The 16,881-nt window shown below is 38.0% G+C and overlaps 1 protein-coding gene across 2 annotated transcripts in view; it reads right to left on the reverse strand.

Moving 5' to 3' along the window:
• Positions 1-16,881, reverse strand: part of LOC106869956 (ubiquitin-associated and SH3 domain-containing protein B) — a 260,010-nt gene that overhangs the window by 241,901 nt on the left and 1,228 nt on the right. The gene's annotated exons all lie outside the window — the stretch shown is intronic.

Raw genomic sequence — 16,881 nt, forward strand, 5'->3', positions numbered from 1 at the left:
AGATATATACAGCATGTTTAAACCTCTTCCTCCAAGACCATTGTGAAACCAATAACATTATCACAGCAGAACAAGAAGCTGGGAAGAAGGGAATCTAGGGATGTGCCGAGCAATTGTTAATCAACAAAACTGTGATGTCAGAATGTGCGAGATCATAGAAGGAACCTAGCTTCAATGTGGCTAAACTATAAGAAAGCCTTTGACTCTGTTACCCATTCATGGATGCTAGAAGCCCTTCAAATTGCTAAAGTTCCAGTGAGAATAGTCAAAGCCATAACTGACCTTATTTCATCATGGGCCACCATCTTGAAATTAAACACAGGGAGTGACTGTATTATCACCGATAGAATACAGTATCGCAAAGGCATATTCCAAGGAGACAGCCTCTCTGTGATGTTGTTTATACTTTCTGTAAACCCCTTGCCATTCATGTTAAGGAAATCTGAAGGATATCTCACTGGTTCACAAGGAAACGGAAATACCAAAATTACACACTGTTTTTTGTGGATGACTTGAAACATTATTCAAAGAATATGCAGGAGATGAAAATGAGCCTTGACCTAGTTACAACATTCTCAAAGGATGTAGGGTTGGAATTTGGTCAGGATAAATGTTGTTATATAATTGTGAAAAGGGGGGAAACTATAAACCAGATTAGTAACATCTCCATCAATGATTTGACTATCTCCCCTGTATCTGACGAGAAATGTTACAGGTATCTAGGGGTGGATGAAAATATATCTTACAATGATATCTGTAACATAACATGTGTCACGAAAAATATGTTAAAGCCGAATAAAGAGAATTTGGACTTCAGAACTCTCTGCATTCAATACAACAGTGACCCACAATGTGTTTGCAGTGCCAGTACTCATACCAACGTTTTGGCTGCTTGATTGGACGCTTGATGAGATCCGAACCATTGATGCGAAAACCGTCAGACACTGACTCTTTCTATCTCCTCACTCCATTTCAAGCTTCACTCCACACTCTCGACCCTCTCACACCACTCTTCTTTCTCTCTTCTCTCCCCCTTCTCTCTCAATCCTTCTCTTTCTCCCCTCTATCTCCCCCCTCTCTCTTTCTCTCTCTTCCTGATCGTCACACGGAGGGCAAAGTTCTGCAATGTTAGATTCCCCACCCTTACGTAAATCAAACTCACCCAATTCCGTTTGTGGCTAATTGTTGCCAGAGCAGACGACTCTCACCAGTATCCGAACTTTCATATTACACCCTGAACCTATGTTGGTGTAATGTCTGAGGAATACATTTTGGGGTGGGGGTGGGGGGAAATGTTATAAGGAAAGTATGGTTGGAAGATATGGTGAGGAAATATTATAGAGAAAATTTGGAGGGATTCAATGGAGACAAGTTTGGTGGGAAAAAGGATTACGTTGCAGAGTTTAGTAGGGAAATTTGGTTTGGAGGGAGGAGGGGAAGGAAGAGGAGGAGAAGGAGGAGGAGGAGCAGGAGGAAGTGGAGAAGAAGAGGTGGTGTTAGCAAACTATTGTAGAATAGAGAGAGTGGGGGTGGGGACACAGCACATTGATGGTGTGGGGGTAGATTGACTATCACTTAGTTGACCTTTACACCAACAGTGATGTGTGTATGTCACGTGGTGTGGTGTAATTAATTATGGGGTGACATGCAAGAAGGCGGAACAGAAATTAGTGAGGGTGAGAGAGAAAGAAAGAGATTATGAAAGACAGGTCGAGAAATAATTGACAGACAGACAGATAGACAGACAGACAGATAGGATTATCGTTAAAAATTTATAAAGAGAGAATAAGACAAAAGTAAAGAGGAAAGCAAAAAAGAGAGGGGAGAGGGAGGGAAGAAAGAGTAATAGAGACAACGGAGATAACTGGTGGACAGAGAAAAAAAAGGGGGGGGAGAAGTAGAGTGATAAGTATACAGAGAGGAGAGACAGGGTGAGAAGATGGGGAAAATAATTCAGCCAGAGATTAATTAACGGATAAATATTAAATTTAGCAAGAATAGAGGAGACATTCTGGGATCTCTGACAAGAAAGAATAAATAAATAAATATATTGGCTGAAGAAGCTGTTAGGCGAAACTTAAAGTGCCACTCAGTTCCAACTTTATAATGTATTTTACTCGGCTCTCAGGGTTGAGACACTCCATCAGCAAATGTCCCGTTTTCCTTATTAAACTTGATTTAAAGGCCAACAATTTTGGCTGGGTGGGTGGGGGTGGAGCGGCGATAAGTTGATTACATCAACCTCAATATTTGACTGATACTTATTTTATCGACATCGAAAGGATGAAAGGCAAAGCTGACCTCGGCGCAATTTGAACTCAGAACGGACGAAATGCCGCTGAGCCTTTCGCCAGACATGCTAACGATTCTGCCAGCTCGCAACCTTAACTAGATTTAATATAATAACCTTAAACATTCCAATCTTAGTATATATTATGTATTTGGTACGTATTAGTATATTATATTTCTAACATTTATATTTTGGTATACGTTTTATATTGTTAAGCATCGACCTTTAAGTGTAAGAGCAGCCAAATGCACTTAAATGTTATATCGTAGTGAATCAATGAGCAATTACGTAATATACGCGATATTCTATGAGGAGAATATCACGTACATTCACAAATGGAACGACTCTGATGGCATATTTATAGCGGTGATTCTCAACCAGAGTCCATAAGGCCCTTGGCGCTCCATATAAGATTTTGTTGTTACATTTTATGTTCAATAAATTGCGTATGCTTCAACGATACACAAAATATTTAATTTGTTTTTCATACATTTCCTAATAATATTTAATTATGAAAATATAACGGGATTTTTTAAAGCATCGAATAGCTATGGGCGTCAGTATGGTAAAAAAAAAAGGGGGGGTGGATCCATAGGCAAAACATCGTCGAGAACCCCTGATTTACAGAATTTGAATTGATCTGGCACTAAACAACACCAGCAATAACAACAACAACATCGCTACTGAAATAATGATACCGACTGGTTGTCTCTCAGACAGTCAACTGAGGAATGGGTTTAGAACAACCAATACAATATGGCACTGCATGGACAACGTTTATTAAACAAGAGCAGGGAGAAGATATAAACTAATGAAGTGAAGAGGATATTGTGTTATAGTTTACTAGTGAAAATTTTAAGAAGAATTTAACGGCTGGGACACTCCAGACATGGATATACCTTAATAAAGATCTGCATGGAGGATATTTTAGACATGAGTAAAAAAGAAAAACTAAACTTATTAGTGAAAAATTTTCACCGTGACAAGCAGGACGAAATCAACTTTAAGAAGTCTAGCTTCTTTTGGACTCACAACCACTCCATTACTTTGGAACGTATGCTTCTGCAATCGAAGAGCGAAGTCCTTACTCCCCAGACACGCGACCTACTATTTCAGTTGTTATTTCATTGAAAAGCATTACACTATAATCAGCAGCAGCTGAGCCCTAAAATGTTGTCAAACTATTTTTTATGCCGCCATGATGGTCTTTTTACAACAATATCGAATTCCATAGAAAGGTTTGCACAGGGATAATCATATAAAAATTCACTACTCATATTAGATGCATATTTATATAGTTTGGCTGAAAGGCGATTAGCGGAACATCCCCTCAAAACATCCGCTTAACACAAACAGTCAGACATAATTGTAGAGAAAGGGAAAAACATTGTTGAAAATTAGATTAGAGCAAACTGCACTAATCTAATTTTGTGGGGTTTAATTGACTGCCCAGAAAATGGGAATATTTCACTCAAAATAGGGAGAAAGAGAATATTTATTTCGAAATGTTTTGTCAACCTACAAGTAATTTACAAAGGCTATAAATTTATGTATGTGTAATTTATTTATATATTTTGTTGGGTTTCGAAAAGTTTAAGCAATAATCAGGACAACTTTGAAGTTTTACATATTAGAAGATATGATCTTCAAATACGTATTCTACTAACTTAATCAGTAAGTGGAATAGTGAAAATATGTCTAAATTCCATGAATGGAATTTTTTTGTTTTTTATTTTTGGATTTAGCTGTGTTTCTTTTGTTTTTATAGAAAGAAATGGAAGAATTGAAAGATTGGATATACATGAAGGGAGACGGAGAGACAAAGACAGAGACAGACAGAGAAAGAGAAAGAGAGATAGAGAGAGAGAGAGAGAGAGAGAGAGAGAGAGAGAGAGAGAGATAGAGAGAGAGAGAGAGAGAGAGAGAGAGAGAGAGAGCAACAGAAACAGAACTAAAGAACTGTATGTCTTTTATAATTATTTGAATTCATTTTAGAAGAAAGGAACTGGTTTCTAACAAAGAAGCATATCTCCAGCACCGAAATTTGGTTAAGAAGAATGATAATTATCACATGCTGAACTCTGGAAAAGTATCGTAGATTTTTACTGTTCCACTTCCAGACTCTGTATTTGTAAAGTATGTATTAACGAATCCAGTTCTTTATTGGAAACCAAAAGCTTTTCATGGTTTTCACGTAAATTTTTACTATTAAAACCAAATGACCCAATAATGACTGTTATAAATGCGAATTTATAATCAGGGCAGAGAAAATATGTTTCGAAGCAGCTGCCCGTAAACACTCTCCTCCTCACCAATTTTGAACGAAATATATTTACATATGTTGGACGACTGATCTCTGGCTGTGCATATTTATTTTCCGTCCAAAATACTCTAAATCAGGTTTGATATGTTTGACTAGGTAGAAGTTTTGATGAGAATATTCGACCAATATTCTTTGTGTTCACATATATGTACGTATTCCATAGAAGAGGCGTTGTCTATATTTATTCCAGAACAATCTTTCCTCAGAATGGCACCGTAAATTGTTTTAATCACAACATCATGTCACAGTGGCTGATGGTACCTTGATGATTGATGATTGACGATATTTGTTAATCATTTGTTTATTATCGTTAATAGAAATGTGATGCAATATGTATTTTTGGTCCATCTTTTGAATTTTTAAGGCCCCTCCTGTGTCTTTTGACCATTCAGTATTTTTTTTTTTAGTTATCTCCTGTTCTTCGTTAACCTTCAAAATGTGAGATGATGGCCACCAGTGCAAGAGAGTCTTCTAAACATCCTGTTAATAAGAGCATCGTCCTCAAGTTTATGAGAAACATATTTTGTGGATCATGGTGATTTTCCCTTTCACGATTTTAATGTACGTTCTCTTCTTTTTTAATCTATTGGAAATCTTCCTCTGTGGAAGGAACAGCTTTTAACAAAGATTGTATCTTTGGAATGTAGATAAAAAAAAAGTCACATTTTAAACTTGAAAAAAGTCTTGCATGCTTTTAGTGTTCCGCTTACAGAGTGTATTTGTAATGAAAACCTTATCTTATCTAGATTGTCCACTTGGGCATTTACTCTCGAAACTAAGTGCGCCAATTATTATTGGTATAAATGTAAGTTTATAATCCGGATATAGAGGCGGTTTCGAAGCAATTGTCCATAGTTATTTTCTTTCTCTTTGATTTTTCAAAGAGATATTCACATCAGCAGAACAGCTGATCTCAATGATGATACATACTTACTCTTGTCTGTCCCAAACCATGATATCCGGCCTGTTATTGCTTACACTTAACATATATTTTGATGGGAATGTTTCACCAGTATTCCTTGTGCTGATATTTGTGTACTTATTCAATAACAGGAGGATTCTCCATATGCATTTCGGGACAGTCTTTTTCTCCGAATAGTATCAGTGTATATTGTTTTTGCGGCAACGTCGTGTCACATAGGAAAGTAGTACCTTGAGAACATTTTTGGGCGACGGCCAATCACATGTGTGATATCTTCCACAGAATTATGTCATAATATACATTTTCGGTTGCATTTGAGGCATCAAGTGCTTGTGTATGTGTGTATGTACATATATATGTTTCTCAAGACAACAAATAGTAAAAATTCAGATCTAGAAGACAAGTGTTAAAACATTCTTCCATGTGCAACATTTAAAAAGTGTGTGAAGCGTAGTGGGTGTGTGGAGAGCGTGATGTGTGTGTGTGGGTTGTGTGTGTCAAGTGTGTGAAGTGTGTATGATGTGGTTAAAAAGTTAGACGGGTTTAATCTTTGCCCTTTCAACGTTACTAGTCTACACTTATAATTCAAGTTGTGAGCAAATATTACATATACGAGCGTGTATATGTGTGTGTATATGTGTGGGGCGAGTAAGAGAAAGCCGTAGATTCATTTCCAACATAAACCTACGTATGTCTTTACATAGACATACAAAGAGACAGCCGAGGCATACATATTTTACGTAGGTCTCTAATGAGATGCATACGCAAACATTACGAGGTCAAATGTTGAGTTTGACAAGATTAACTTACAACAGACCTATGACACACACACACACACACACACACACACACGCACACACACACAGAGGCGCATACACACACACACACACACACATGCACACTTACCTATCACACACACAAAGTTAAACAGTAACTGCATGGCTGAAGTAGTTGCAGCTGACTCTCAGTTTTGAGTCGTGACTGCATGGTTGCCAGGAGCAGAATGAAACAGTGTCATGTGGTTGGCCAAAAGAAACACGACATTCCTCGAGGGCGGCGTCCATCTTGTGGGAGATAAAGGAGAGAGTGGCAGCAATGGAACGGACTGGAAATGTCAGTCGTCAACAGGAAATGAAGGGATTATCCCCTAATATAGATTGCATAGGAAATACAAATTAAACAGTGTGCATGTATATATGTATTCATGTATGTATGTATGTATGTATGTATGTATATGTGTATGTATATATATATACATACACACACATACATGCACACACATACATACACACACATACATACATACATACATACATACATACGTACATATACACACATACGTACATACGCACACACATACATACACACACACATACATACATCTTTTGTTATTTCCTTGTTTCAGTCATTTGACAGCGAAATGAATCGACCCCAGAAATTATTTATTGCTATTCTTAAGCCTGGTACTTATTCTTTTCTATTCTAGGCAGAAGACCTAAAATTTGGGGGGAGGGGGTCAGTCGATTAGATCGATCCCAGTACGCAACTGGTACTTAATTTATCGACCCCGGAAGGATGAAAAGCAAAGTTGACCTGGGTGGAATTTGAACTCAGAATGTAAAGACAGACGAAATGCCGCTAAGCATTTCGCCCGGCGTGCTAACCATTCTGCCAGCTCACCGCCTTAGCGTCATTTATTCTATCGGTTCATTTGTCGAACCGATAAGTTACAGCGATAACACAAAACACCTGTTGTCAAGCGCTGGTGGGGGAAAAACACAGTCTCGCACACACGCACGCACACACACACACACACACACACACACACACACATTTATTTATTTATACAACAGGCTTCTTTCAGTTTCCGTCTACCAAATCAACTCACAAGGCTTTGGCCGGTCCGAGGTTATGGTAGAAGACACTTGCCGAAGGTGCCATGCAGTTAGACTGAACCCGAACCATGTGGTTAGAAAGCAAGCCTCTTACCACACAGCTAATATATATCTGTTGTGGGGGTGGGCATGTGTGCGTGCGAGCGTGCATGTGTCACGTGATCAGTGACCGATCAGGCTATCAGATGCTGTTACACATCGCTGGTCACAATGCGCTTTTTGCATTGTTTTAGCCTCAAATGACGCCACCCCGCGTGCTAGGCGAGCAGGCCAACACCCACTTCCTGATCAAAAGGGACACTTGGGCAACGTGAAATGAAATGTTTTGCTCAAGAACGCAACGTACAGCCCAATCCGGGAATCGAACCTACGATCTAGCGATCGTGAGTGCAACAACCTAACCACATGTATATGTACATGTATGTAATGTAGTCGTTGGTTATGACCGATCAGAAAGTAACCATTGGCTTCACTTCTCTTATTACTCTTATCAATATAGGCGACACATCAGACCTGCTGGCTGGAGGCACAGAACCTCTTTACTAATCATTAATAAAGAGCTCATGTGCCTCTTTATATGTGTGTGTGTGTGATGGAATCGTAGGTTCGATTCCCTGATTGGGCAGTGCGTTGTGTTCTTGAGAAAAACTCTTCATATATATATATCTATATATATATATATATATATATATATATATATATTATGCAAAAGTGTCGTAAGTCCAAAACGTTGCCTTTTCAGAAAACGAAAAAATAGTTTCACCATTCCATAGCAAAACCGTTGTAGACAATTTTATACATATTTTAATTCACGATTAGATATTTCTCCCCACTACTCTAGTTTTTGAATTCTTGTGTATATACATATCCCCCCTCCCCCGAAAGATGAACAATTATCCCCCTGTCCACAATAATAATGATAACCAATTACCTCCCCTTAGATTTTCTACTTGTTGAATCATTCATTCATAAACTCCGCACACAACATAGACAAAAAAATTTTTCTTAAGAAAATACGTATTTAAATAAATTTTTATGTCGTGATTAACGAAAACGAAACCGCTCGACAGACACAATATAAGATATATTAAAACTATGTAAAGTGTGTGCATTTTCCTTCTTTAATTTCTCCTTTATATATATACATACATATATATATATATATATATATATATATATATATATATATATATATATATATATATATATATATATATATATACATTCCCCAAAAACGAACAAACAAGAGAAAAAAATCTCGAGGACGTGGTACATGCAAAGTATTAGTAGACGCTCAGGGAAGAAAAGAAAGGTAGTTTTTACGTTTCGAGCAAAGCTCTTCGTCAGAAACAAGAGACGGATGCTATATATATATATACGCGATGGAATATCGAGTCGAAGCCGACGTATGAGTGTTCAGTTTTGCTGAACGTCCTGCACAAATGATTTGTTTCTAGTGATCCAATGTATGTGCTGTACATTCGCTCATTCCACTAACTCAAGGTTGCTTGTAGCAAGAGCATGGTGTACCGCACGTCAGGAGTTGAAGCGATCATAGAGCAATGTGAGATGAAGGGTCTTGCTCAAGAACACAACGCTCCGCACTGTCCAAGAATCAAAACCACGATCTCGCGATCGTGAATGCAACACTCTACCCATGTGGCTATCGTAACAGAAGGCTGGAAAAATTTGGTTTCTTTTTAATTGCATGTTACACGTGTTTCATCACGAGACAGACATCCAAACCTAATACGACCTTTTAATCTTTGAAGAATCACAGATAGGAGATCCTATACATGTTTTTTTTTCTACATGTGCACCTTTGTAACTCCTATCCTGTAATGAAACATGTGCAGCATGGAATTAAAAATATACCAAACTTATTCCAGTCGTCTCATTTGATTTTAGTGAATTACTCTCCAAATCGAATTCACTAGAAATTTCAAATGTTAATCTCATGCGAATAAAATATCTAAATACACACATTGGATTGATGTGAACGATGTGGTACACGACGACACAGCTTCGATTAGAACCTCTTATACAGTAATCCCTCGATTATCGCGGGTGTTACGTTCCAAAACACACCGCGATGGGTGAAAATCCGCGAAGTAGAAACAGCACTGTACTGTATATTTTTTTTATAATTTTTATAATTTCTATATATTTACTTTTATTATAAATGCAAAACAACACCACAGAGGAATCGACGTAAGCTTAAATGATAAACCGCGATAGGTGAACCGCGATATGGCGAAGGATTACTGTATGCACAGTGTGTGTGTGTGTGTGTGTGTGTGTGTGTGTGTGTGTGTGTGTGTGTGTGTGTGTGTGTGTGTGTGTGTGTGTGTGTGTGTGTGTGTGTGTGTGTGTGTGTGTGCGTGTGTGTGTGTGTCTGTGTGTGTGCGCGCGCGAAGGGGTGCCTAAAAGTAACCGGAAACTTTTTGTAGGACAAACCCGTGGTAGCTCAGGTTTCTGCCGCGAGAAGCCACTTGATGCAACCCTCAGGCATCAGTCTGTCGACCAGCGTTGTCTGATGAAGTGGTACTACGACGTAGTGCGCCTTTGTTTTGCAGTGCTTCTCCTGTTTTTCGATTTTTGCGATAGCTGAAACGAAGGAAGAGCATGCTTCCATGAAATTCTATTTACTGCTGGTGAAAAAGGCGGCCAAAACAGTTGTCATGCTTCAAACAGCTTACAAGGACGCTGCCATGAGCAAAACACGAGTTTACGAGTAGTTTCCACGCTTTAGGAATGGTCACTTGTCGCTTGAAGACCGACCACGTTCAGGACGACCGTCGACCTCCCGAACGAATGAAAACATCATGAAAATTGATGACCTGATCTTAGAGGACAGTCACCGAACAATTGAACAGTTGGAAGTTGATCCGGACCACTTTTCAAAGGTCATCACTGGTGACGAAAGCTGGTGCTACGGAATTTTCAGATGCGGAAGAGGTGAAGAAAAAAAACGACGAAGGCGTTAAAAGGCAATCACTTCGCAAGAGTTCCAGCTCTACTTCGAACAGTGGAAAATGCGTCTGGACCGATTCATTGCTTCAAATGGAGAATACTTTGAAGGCGATAAAAGTGTAAACATGTAAAAAATAACTGAATAAAACAATATTCCGGTTTCCTTTGGGTAACCCATCGTATGTATGTATGTATGTATGTATGTATGTATGTAGGTATTATGTAGGTATGTATGTATGTGCGTAGGTGTATATGTGCATGTATGCATGTACGTATACACACGTACATACATGTACTATACGCAAACATTTATGCAAACACACGTTTATGTGTGTGTGTGTGTGTGTGTGTGTGTGTGTGTACGTATGTCTACGTATGTGTGTGTGTCTACGTATGTAGACACACACAAGCGCAAAAGAAGGAGAGGGAAATGTGGTTGAAAAAGAGAGAGTGAGAGGTGCAGCACGAGATTTGACAATATGTTACGTCGTGGGTTCGCATTCTAAGCCAGTCAATATAGTTTACATTACACCCAAGGGTCCAGACGTTGAAAATGTGTCAATTATACTGGTTGTAAGGTTAGTAAAAAATATTGACATTTTTGAAGAATAAACCATTCCCATAACGAAAACCGGAAGCAACTTTCGTCATGAACGAAAGTAAAATTCTATGATAAACCTTGTAAACTCTGAAATAATTTCGTTGCAAACACAGAGAAGAACAAAGAGGAAAATCTGGCAAAAGCGACGCCATTTCTATATTTTGATAAACTCAGTGTCTGCCTGTTCAACAGACAGGGAATTTGGCTTTGCCTCCACAAATATCTGGTTATTAGTTCAAATTCACTGCAAGACACAGTGAACAAATGTGTTCTACAGATGCTTGACGTTGAGCCAAACCTTGTGAAAGACCATCGAAAGGGTTTTCGTAGTCTTGGATTGCAGACTGATTCTGTTCCCTAGTTTAACACCGCTGTTTGGTCCATAGGGGTTTTAACAGTGTTCATCTCTTAAAAGCAGAAATAGGGCCATAGAATCAGTCTCAAGGGAATTTCTTTCCATCTTTCTCAGAGCCTACGACAAATGGTCACGTCAGCTTCCACCCCCTCTGACGATATCTCGTAAAAATGAACCAGAAACAACAACAAAAAAAAGAGATTAATTTATTAGGTTTACGAAATATTGTTAAAAATAAATGGTTCCTTTCTACCAGGAAGCCGTTAACGGCATTTCTCTTCTGTTGTGGCAAGATTTTAAAGCACTGTCATGGCAAATGTATGCACGCATATGCGTATATAAGCATGTGCGTGTGATGTGTGCGCACGTATGTTTATGTATATGTGTATGGTGTATGCGCGTGTGGTTCCAGTAAATGTATGTGTCACCCTCGGGCTACAAGCAACGCCCTCTATCATGTGATATAATTTTCTAGTTGTGCCTGTGTATGTTTGAGAGTGTATATCTGCACACACACACATGAACACTTATAGCCACAGCCTTAGGGCTGGAACGTCTAAAAGAATAAAAGCATAAAAGCATAAAAGCATAAATATATGTGTGTGTGTGTGTGTGTGTGTGTGTGTGTGTGTGTGTGTGTGTGTGTGTGTGTGTGTGTGTAAGTATGTATGTATGTATATATTTATGCATATATATAAATATATGCAAATATTCGCACATGTATATATGCATACATGTACACACAGACATTTTATACATGCACGTATATATGCATATATACATGCATCAAATGTACGCACATGCAGTACATATATACAAATACATATAAAATTTTGTATAGAAATGTATATGCATGTGTTTATGCATATATGTATGTGTGTGTGTGTGTGTGTGTGTGTGTGTGTGTGTGTGTGTGTGTGTTTACATACACACACATGAATACATTTAACTGTAGCAACAATTACAGAATTTGCTGTGTGTATGATTTGTTGTGTGTACGTGTGTATGTCTGTGCATATGTGTGTAAGCGCATGTGTTTGTGGATTTGCGCAGATAGATCTGTGTATGTGTACCTGTGTGTGTGTGTATATATGTACGTGTGCGTGTCGTTGTGCATACCAAACGTGATTGTTCGGGAAAATAAATTTAATGAGAAAACAATTCCTATATTCTAAAATGTAAATAGTTGTACAGTGGTGTGATTGTATGAACTTTACAAAGGACAACTGGTTTGTGTGTGTGAGAGAGAGAGAGAGAGAGAGAGAGAGAGAGAGAGAGAGAGAGAGAGAGAGAGAGAGAGTGAGTGTATGTGTGTGTATGTGGTGGAGTAGATGTAGGTGTCTATATAACATATCACTGTCAATTGGGTGGAGAAAGCAACGAGAAACGAAGGAGAGCAAAAATTGCCATTTGAAATAAAGTTTAAGTTAACTCGAAAACGTTAGAACATTCCTCGTCTGCTGCGTATTCATTCTGGCAATGAGCCTTTCGAGGCACAAGTCTACAGGCCATAAAATGAATGCAGACATTTCCAGAAATATTAACACCTGTCCCTGTGATCGTTGCTAATTCTTTTTCTTCAGCTGTTATGTGTACATCTTCTCTAGGATAGGATATAGGCCATTATAATTAACTTTTTTTTCAAGAATTCTTTCAGTTTGTCAATGAAATTCTCACCATTTGTTACTATAAAGGACACTGAAATCTGTTTGAGGCTTTTAATTTTAAAAACTTTTTATTTTGATCGTAAACAAAAAAACGTTGTCATTCCTACGAACGACAAACATCAAGATAGTTGAAAGCTTATTGCTTTTAGGCTAGGTGTGATAGTAGTGGCTGTCATGAATTTCTTGATGTTAACTGGTCACTGTGTGTTTTAGTCGCTGTCCGTCCATTGTTTTTGTGTTGTGACTGCGCTTTGGCCAGCTGCTGGTTCTGCTACTGTCGTGATCCTGCTCACAAAAAGGGTGCCAAAGATGAAACTGTTGCTAGATCCGGTTCCACATGAAATTTTGAATGGTCAGATCTATTTATCGTGATCGTATTCTTGAATTGCACTTTTTTTTTTTTTTTTTGCATCGGATATGGTGATCCGGGTTCCATTGCTAAATATTCGTGCAGTATTTTTTTGTTTACTATAAAAATAAATATTTCTTTATTAAAAATCTCAAACAGAATTCTGTATTCCTTACCATATCACAACTACAGGAGTTGTCAAAGTCATGGAAGGTTAGGAATTTGCTTCGTAAAAATAGGTTTCGGTTTCAGTCTCACTGGTCGACGTTTTGAATTGAAACTTTCTTCTCTAAATAACTGAAGGATTGGTCTATTTATTGTATGACATATTAGTTGAGATTTGCCTGTGTTACAGACGAGAAATGAAAAAGGGAGATAATTTCAGTAAATTCTCTCAAAGTTAATCTTGGTACCCACCAAAACTTTGTGGGTGAAACTGTTAAATAGAAACTATGTTGAAGCCTGGCAGAGAAACCATTAGCGTTGTTGTGTGGTAGACTTAATCCATTGCCAGGTTTCGCATCACCACCTTGCCTTTGGTCTGACATACGTAGCCTCCTTGAATTTGAACCCCACCCTCTCTGTTGAATCGCCAGTATTCTACCGATTCGGTGATCCGAACAGATTTTTATAGATTTCACATTTATTTCAGAATTTCTGCAATTAATTTTTTTTTAAATGCTTTCAAAGAAATGCTAGAGTGCCGTACTAAATGTCTTATACTAGCTCTGCTTTTTTCTGACTTCAAATCTCGATCTATACTCCGAGTATTTGTTTATCGATGCCAATAGAATAGACTCGAGTTATATTGCATTGTTACAACTTGATCAACATTTCTGTCATCAAAAACACTCCGGCTGTGACCGATTTTTCAATCATTGTACACTATTAAAGGTATCCTTCCTTTTTTAAAATTTTTATAGAGATGGAGATTTAGCTGGTATTACTATCAAGTCAGTTATCTCGTTCACTTATATATTCTGGTATCGATATTCTTGCACATTTTATGGATTCTAGTGTTGTCTTAGATTAAAAGGAACTAGAATTTCTTTCAGTTTGGTGAACAAGTCTGATCCAGGCCGAGTGAAAGTCTGATGCAAGGGCCCTGCGAAATTGGACCCCATAGAACACGAACCACTGATTCTTCGGCTTGATGGCTTCATGCAGAATCGATGCAGCCTCTCCATGTTCTATATATTTTCTTGCAAACAAACAAAACGAATTTACATGGTATGTTGATCTGTTTGATTCTGACAGAGAAATTCAGGTAAAAAAAAGTTTAAAAGGTTCGGGAGGAAGAAATTTCACGAGATGATAGGGGCAGTATTGAACTCACAACTCAAACTTTAAAAAATTCAAGTATAGAACAACACAACCATTTTGTCAGGAAAACAATTCGACTGTATCGATATCGATAGAAAAATGAAACTTCAAACAGAACAACAACAAAAACATAGCGCTGGATTAACCATGCAAGATGGGGGGCACCATAGAAATGGTAAAGGTTTACGGCACAAAAGAAATCACTTTAAATTTGCTAAAGTAATATTCGCTATGATAACTGGTGTCATGGTGTCAAAGCGAGGATCTGATCAAAGAATTTACATTTAAAACAATAGGAGAATAGTTGATATGCAAGATAAATAAAATGGAAGTATACAGAAATAAACATGATTTTTCCTTTTGCCGTTAGTTTTGTTTCTTTTTGAAAAGTATAAATTATTTTATGGATTATTATTGTTTATATTCATGAGGGCACGAAAATCTTTTAAGTGCTGAAGCCTTTTATGGGTCTCAACCCTAACCCTGCAACAACGGCAGCATAACAAACAACAATAACAACATTAACAGAAACAGTAAAAAAAAACAGTAATGTCTAGTTGACATTGACCTTCCGATGTTTAGAATGGAGATCTGCTTAACAGGTTGAAATTAATATTGTAGATATAAGTTGGAGTAGGGAACAGGAAAATGCCCCATATATTTTTCCTATTGTCTCTCTAGTACTCTCCAGTGCTCCCTCTCTCTGTTTCTTTTTCCCTCTCTTCTTTTATCTTCTCTTTCTCACGAGACTCCAATAAATCCGAAACGTCAAAACATCCCTTCTTTCTTCAGCGTAAAACTAATAACAGGTATCGTCTTATTTCTTTATATTGCTCTTCTTCATTTCATTTCACTTTTGAATATACATATGTATATATGTGTGTGTGTGTGTGTGGTGTGTGTGTGTGTGTGTGTGTGTGTGTGTGTGTGTGAGTGTATGTGTGTGTGTGTATGTGTGTGTGTGTGTGTGTGTGTGTACACATGCATGCCGACGCACACACATGCGCACACACATGAAAAGAACGTAGCTCCGATAACGGATAGAGTCACTATTGAAGAGGTTGCAAGAAGTAACGAAAAATTTAGAAAAATAAAATAAATAAATGAGTGGAAATCGAACCGGTGAGTGTGTTAATCAATAGGGCATTGGACGGAGGAGGGACGGGTGGATGGGTGGATAGAAAACCGTACAACGGATATTGCTCGGAAATGCTAGCAGAGTTGTATTGTGATGTAAACAACTGGAATGATGATGATGAGGAGGAGGAGGAGGATGGAGAAGAGAATAGCCATCTTTACATTTTTCTTACACACACACATTGGCACACATACTTACACATACGCACATAGGTGTTTGTATGTGTATGTACTGTGTGTATGTACTGTGTGTATGTATGTATGTATGTATAAAAACATATATATATATATTATGTGTGTGTGTGTGTGTTTGTATGTGTATGTATGTAGGTATATATGTATACACACACACTCACACACACACACACACACACACACACACACACACACACACACACACTCACACCAGTGTATCGAGGTCGGCAAGACAACCTAATACGGGTGGAAACACATGTTATAAACAAAGCGAGTGATGATGATAAAGTTTATTGTACTGAAGAGCACGCAGAGTAGGATAGAGAGAGAGAGAGGGAAAGAGGGAGAAAGAGAGAGAGAGAGAGGAACAGGAAGAGGGGAAGAAGTGGGAGGAAGAAGAAGACAGGAACGTGGGGGGGGGGGAGAGCTGTGTTAGTCAGAGTTAGTAACAACAACAACAACAACAACATCAGTGATTTGTAATTAGCTGAGAAATAGAATTGCTGACAACATCACCATATGTAAGGACGTATACATACATACACACATGCATACATACATACATACATGCATACACACACATACATACACACATGCATACATACATACATGCGCTCTCACACTTGCACGCACATACGCATACTACACACACACACACACACACACATATATATATACACACACACACACACACACACACATATATATATATATATATATATATATATATATATATACACATACACATATACACCTCCCCACATATATGTATATAAGCTCGTGTATTTGTTTGTGTATATATCTTTGTGCATGTATGAGGATATGAAAGGATATATGGGTGTGCATTTGTA

This window comes from Octopus bimaculoides, chromosome 1 (assembly GCF_046866305.1).
Source record: "Octopus bimaculoides isolate indiv1 chromosome 1, ASM4686630v1, whole genome shotgun sequence".
In the NCBI taxonomy this organism is placed as follows: domain Eukaryota; kingdom Metazoa; phylum Mollusca; class Cephalopoda; order Octopoda; family Octopodidae; genus Octopus; species Octopus bimaculoides.